The sequence below is a fragment of the Canis aureus genome, chromosome 15, assembly GCF_053574225.1.
Source record: "Canis aureus isolate CA01 chromosome 15, VMU_Caureus_v.1.0, whole genome shotgun sequence".
In the NCBI taxonomy this organism is placed as follows: domain Eukaryota; kingdom Metazoa; phylum Chordata; class Mammalia; order Carnivora; family Canidae; genus Canis; species Canis aureus.
The window spans coordinates 59,109,343-59,115,377 of NC_135625.1; the positions used below are offsets into that span (position 1 = coordinate 59,109,343).

Consider the following 6,035-nt stretch of genomic DNA (forward strand, 5'->3'; position numbering starts at 1 on the left):
CCTGGTCCTTCTCAGTCCTGTTCTGCTTCTGTGATGGCTCCCTCTCACCTGCCTCTAAACGTCCCCTCCACCCCCTCTGCTCACCTCAAGATAGGTGGGCCTGCTTCCTGACACTTGTCTCAGATATCTGAAGGGCCTCGAACACTCAAGGACTTGTCCATGCTAGAGAAAGGAGAGTCCTGCATGAGCACTGTGACTCCCCAGGGACACCCTCTCCCCTCACAAGGGAACAGCCCCAGAATTCAGGGATTCTCCACATGCTGTCCCCACGTCACGGCCACTCCTCCCTGCCAGTCCCGATACCAGAACACCTCACAGCCAGATCTTCCCTCAGGCCTTAATCCAAAGCACGTGTCCCTAGGGCCTCAGGAGTCTGACAGAGTCTGACCCCACCTCTGACCCACAGACCAAGCCATTCCCCCTCAGGGGAAACCCACAGCCTGGACATTGCATGACCATGGACACTTGGGCCAACCTCTCCTGCACCTGTTGTGACCACCCTCAAGGTGTAGACTCTTCACATCTGACCAAACACGGCCCAGAAAGAGCCTGAAGTCCCCTCACTGCCCTGGAAGTGGGAGTTGTAAGGACCTTCCAAGGCCCAGGTTAACAACACAGGCATTTAACAGAGACCAGGAGCACACAACAGGAAGAACATTGATGCTAACCCTGCTGCATAAGGCTTGGCCACGGACGGGCATGTCATTAGGCCATACTGCCTGTTGGTGGTATTGTGCAAAAGCTTCCCAAACAGCTAGAATATTTGGGCAGATGCTGTACAGTTCTGCATAGTAATGAACCTAGTATGATTGCCAGCCTGTCAAACACAAGGAGAGGGAAGGCCAGAGAGAGAGAGACAGTCACAGCACACAGTAAGGCGGAGATCTTGGGAAACTGTACACGTGCATCAAAATGACCCAAGCCTTCTAGACATTGAAGTAAAAATTCAAGCAAGTAGAGAAAAGGAAGCTTCTCTCCCCAAAGTAAAAGTCAAACCCATTAGTTAAGAAGTAATGTCTGATGGGGAGGCTATTGAAGATCTCTGGCTGTGAAGGAAATCTACTAAAGAAAATAGTTAAAACAGTGCTAAAATTTCCTATTTTATTTCTTTAAAAGTTGGTATTTGGTTGTCCTTTTTATAATGCAGACAGAACTTTCTCTACTGTGTACCATGAATACTATCCATTATACATGCATGTAATATCATACATAGGTAATAGTGTAGAGTTGGTGGAGGAGGGTCAAACAAATAAGAGCATGATAGAGAGAGAGACACACAGAGAGACAGATTATATTGGACGCGTTTCTGTCCTAATTTCAAACATATGCATCCTTTAGCCAAGCAGAAGTCATCTGCCACACAACTCTAGCTGACATGAACAAAAACCCTCCACAGAGGCAAACTTCTTGGGGAAGGGTCTTATGTCCCTGACAGTCTTGGAACCAAGTCCACGGGTTCCATCAAGGTCCTTGCTTCTCCCTAAAGGAATAGACATTTCTATTAGTGGGGACCCATCAGAGATCCCAGGCCACAGGGGACCACATCATATGCCAATTCACGTCCACAAGAACCTACCCTGCACATTCTAAATTATAAATCCATATATATAAAACCCTGACAGGAAATTCAAGGTCCAAACCGGGAGACTGACCACCGTCAAGTTTAAAGGTCTTGCTCCCTTCGCTAACAATTCTAAATTTCATGATGAACACCTACACATTAGAAGAAAATTGGATTTACTGTTTTAGCATAAAGATGGGTGAGGGCATGACAGTCAGGAAGGTTGGAAGTTCTTAACTGATTTGTATATAGATTCCTGGGAGAGTCTGATGAAAGCTGGGAGTCTTTTCCTCTCTGTAGTAAAATACGTGTATTTTTGCAGTTTTCAGGGGGGTCACAGATTCCCTGAAGGCCACCCATGAACAGCAACGCAAGGACCTTTGGTCTACAGAACAAAGCTCTAACTAGTGGCTTATTGATTCCACCGCATCTTTGCCCATGAAGCTTTCACAGGCCATTGGTGGCGGGCTGTTCTCCATCTGTGTCATCAGAGCCCCAAACTGGGTTTATGGATGACTTTATATGTGACAGATTTAAATGACTCAAACACCATGACTCAGATAGCATGATAGTCATTCTGGCCACATGCTCAAGAATTAAACACTGATTTGCAGAGGTGCCTGGGTCAGAGTCAGCCCTCGGCTTGGGTCATGATCCCAGGGTCCTGGGATCGAGCCCCATGTCGGGCTCCCTGCTTGGTGGGGAGTCTGCTTCTCCTCTCCTTCTGCCCCCTGGCTTGTGCTCTATCTCAAATAAATAACATCTTAAAAAAAAAAAAAGTAAAAACAAACACTGATTTGCAGCCAGAGTTATTTCTGCAAGCAAAACTCCTCAACTACAACAAGCAGTTATTGTTAACTTTAAGGACACTTCACAATGATGATTAAGAAAACTTATGATTTGAAAAGCCAAAGGGATAATGATCTGCAAGGTCCATGATGGCTCAGGCAGTCCAGATTGGCCAGGCCTTCTAGACACATACATTTCCCTGGCCACGGAGGCAGCTCAGGCTCTATCCTGGCTTTTTTTTTTTTTTTTTTTTTTTTAAGATTTTATTTATTTATTCATGAGAAACACAGAGAGAAATAGAGGCAGAGACACAGGCAGAGGGAGAAGCAGGCTCCATGCAGGGAGCCCGACATGGGACTCGATCCCGTTACTCCAGGATCACGCCCTGGGCCGAAGGCAGGCACTAAACCGCTGAGCCACCCAGGGATCCTCTATCCTGGCTTTTGAAACCCCTCTCTTTACAGTCTGGGAACACAGGAGTAAGAGACTGGCTTGGCTTGTCTGTCTGACTTGGAGATTTTATTGGTTACCTGCAGATAAGACACAATCCTGATACAAACCTAATGCAGAAAGAAAAATTTACTTGTGGCTTTTATTTTTTAAATATTTTACTTATTTATTTGACAGAGAGAGAGAGAGAGCACAAGCTGGAGGAGCAGGAGAGGGAGAAGCAAGCTGTCTGTAGAGCAGGGAGCCCAACATGGGGCTCGATCCCAGGACTCTGAGATCATGACCTGAGCTGAAGGCAGACACTTAACCAACTGAGCCACCCAGGCATCCTGTTCACAGCTTTTATGAGCTGAACTTGCCCTTCCTTACAACATCCCTTTTCCTGTCTCCATGGCAGTGAGTAGAATATGCGGATCTTAGTGCTGTCCTGTTTGCAGTTCTTGGTGTTGTCACCTGAATTATGTCCTCACAAATTCCTACGTGCAAATCCCAACCCCCGGAACCTCAGAATGTGACCTGATTGGGAGATCGGGTCACCCAGATGCCATTAGTCAAGGTGAGGCCATTAGGGTGGCCCTAACTCAGTATAACTGTAAATTAACAAAGGGGAGATCTGGACACAGACCCACGTCCTGGGAGACCACCATGTGAACACAAAGGCAGACTGGTGTGATGTATCTACAGCCAGAAAACACCAAAGATTACCAGCAAACCACTGGAGGCTGGGAGAGAGGCAAGGAGCAGGTTTTCCCTGATAGCCCTCAGAAGGGGTCATCCCTGGTGACTGCTTGATCCTGGATTTCTAGACTCCAGCTGTGTGAGGTGGGACATTTCTGTGGTCCACACCACCTGGGACTACCTAGTACTTTCTTGCAGCAGCCTTAGGAAATGCGTATGTTTACCTGGTCCTCTGGTAGGTCAGGGGGAAATACCTCACCCATTTCACACATCAAAAAGTGCTTAGCCACTCAGATTTTATAGACCAGATGGAAGAAATATAAATCCACCTTTGGGCCCACCTTAATCTCTGTCCACAGGGACTATCATGACCTTTTAGTCTAGTGGTGTGTCTTTGCCTAAAGTGTTATGGTGGGTGGGGGGCTGGGAGGGTGCCAGGATGGCTCACTTGGTCAAGGGTCTGCCTTGGGCTCTGGTAATGATCCCAGAGTCCTGGGACAGAAACCCCCTCCCATGGAATCCGGGCTCCCTGCTCAGCGGGGAGCCTGCTTCTCCCTCTGCCCCTCCCCCTGCACGCACACACACACACACTCTCTCTGTCAAATAAATAAATAAATAAATAAAATAAATAAATAAAATCTTTAAAAAAAAGTATTCTGAAGAGAAACGAGGGCAGGCTGTTCACAGCTTGGTTTAAGGAACCAGGTCAGAGTCAAGAGAACAGTGCAAATACATATTTTCTGCCTGAAAAACCTCATAACCAAATACCAGGCTTCTACAAGAGCACTGACATTATTCCTCAGCAGTGCCCCCAATGAAGACCACAAACACTGGAAAAGTTTGCATCCCCAGCCAACACACTGTGTACCTCCAAGGGAGTTACTACTTGTGGGAGAAGTGACGTGAGTTGTGGCCCATAGAAACCAAAGAATCCTGGGCTGGGGCTCCACACAGGAGCCTTTTCACCAAAGAAGTCATGAAACTCCCCAAGGGTGGCAGGAAGGAAAAGGCACGCCGTCGGGGCAGGCTCACGGAGAGCAGGTGATCTGAAGCGTCCTCACCCTCCTCTGGGCAGCCACAGCCCTTGCCAGGCTGCAGGGCTTTGTGGTCAGGTAAGGGCTGAGATCCAGATCCCAGCACCGGGTACCCATCCCTCACCCCTCACCCCCCACCAGGTGCCCTTGTGCAGTGAGCAACTTGCACAAACATCCATGGCAGCTCTGACTGCCCTTTCTGTCCTCAGTTTGCATCTATTCTTTGCATCTACTTGCACTTCTCCCATATGGGTGGGGGGTTTCTCCTGTTGCCCAAGAATGGCAGCGAAGGTCCAAAGCTGTGGGTAAGAGGTGCTGAATACCCCATATTCTAAATCTGAGGAACCCCAGCAGTCAGGCCAAGGCTCTCTCTCTGCAGGGCTTATTGAGTGGTGCCTATTGAGAACTTTCTTTCTCTCTCAGTTCAAGTTCACGCAGGGAAGGGGGTCATCAGCCCTTGGGAGGACAGTGCTTGGAATGCAGCTGTTCCCTTAAAGGGTGTGGGTGATTTTGTATCAGCATGCCAACCAGTCCTAAGGGTTACCTCGCTTCAAGCTTATGCCCTCGGTGCTTGCGGACCGAAGTCCCTTGGTCTGCCGCAGAACTTTGAGATTTGCAGGCCTTGGGGCGGGTGTGTGTGTGTGTGTGTGTGTGTGTGTGTGAAGCTCCAGACCACCTCGGAAGGTAAGATCAGCGGCCGCAGCTACCAGCAAGTCTGCTCGGGGTCATGCCGACAACATGGGACTAAGGACCAGGCCACCTCCTCTCCAGCGTGCAGCCGCCTTCCCTCCCCTGCAACCCCCCGGCTTCACCCCTCAGGGGATGGCGAAGGTGCTGAGACGTTCGTCCAGCGGCGGCCCAGCTGCCAGCTTCCAGAATAAAGCGACCTTCCCTTTCCCTCCACCCCTCATCCAGCAGCGAGCGGCCCAAGCTGAGTTCGCACCGGGTTCTCTGCCCGGTAGCAGCTTCCCTCCACGCAGCCAGCCCGGGGATGCGAGAAACCCGTCGTGAAGTTCAGGGGGCGTCTGAAAGCAGGGGCCGAGTCTCGTGCCCCCGCCAACGATGCGGCCGGGGCACGTGTCCGCTGCGTCCGCTGCGTCTGCACGGCTCTCCGGGGCTGTCCTCTCCTGCCCGGTCCCCTGCGCTGGCACTTCGGGAGGGCAGGCCTGCCGTGGGCGTGGGCTCGGACACCCTGAGGAGCTCCTCCGGCCCCCGCCCCCGCCCCCTTCCCGGCTCCCGACGGCCGCGAGCTTCCCCAGGCCAGGCCTGCGGGCGGACAGTGTCCCGTGGGCCGCGGGCCTGCCCCCCGGAACACCCCCCGGAAGACCCCCCGGAAGACCCGGCGCTCCACGGGGGCCCTGGCCAGGCCCGCCGGCCTCGTCCTCGTCCTCGTCCTCGGGCCGCGGGGAGCGGGGAGCGGGGAGCGGGCGAGCCCAGGGCCACCCTCCGCCGCCCCCGCAGGGCCTGGGCGTGGCCCCCTGCCCCCCGCGACGCCTTCCCGCACCGACCCGACCGGCCGAGCC

The 6,035-nt window shown here is 51.9% G+C and overlaps 1 long non-coding RNA gene across 1 annotated transcript; it reads right to left on the reverse strand.

Moving 5' to 3' along the window:
• Positions 1–1,087: 1,087 nt before the first annotated feature.
• Positions 1,088–5,590, reverse strand: LOC144284931 (uncharacterized). The gene is made up of 2 exons (XR_013353322.1): positions 5,456–5,590; positions 1,088–1,480 (listed from the first exon to the last, which is right to left on the reverse strand). It is a non-coding gene; the product is annotated as an uncharacterized LOC144284931 (long non-coding RNA).
• Positions 5,591–6,035: the final 445 nt, after the last annotated feature.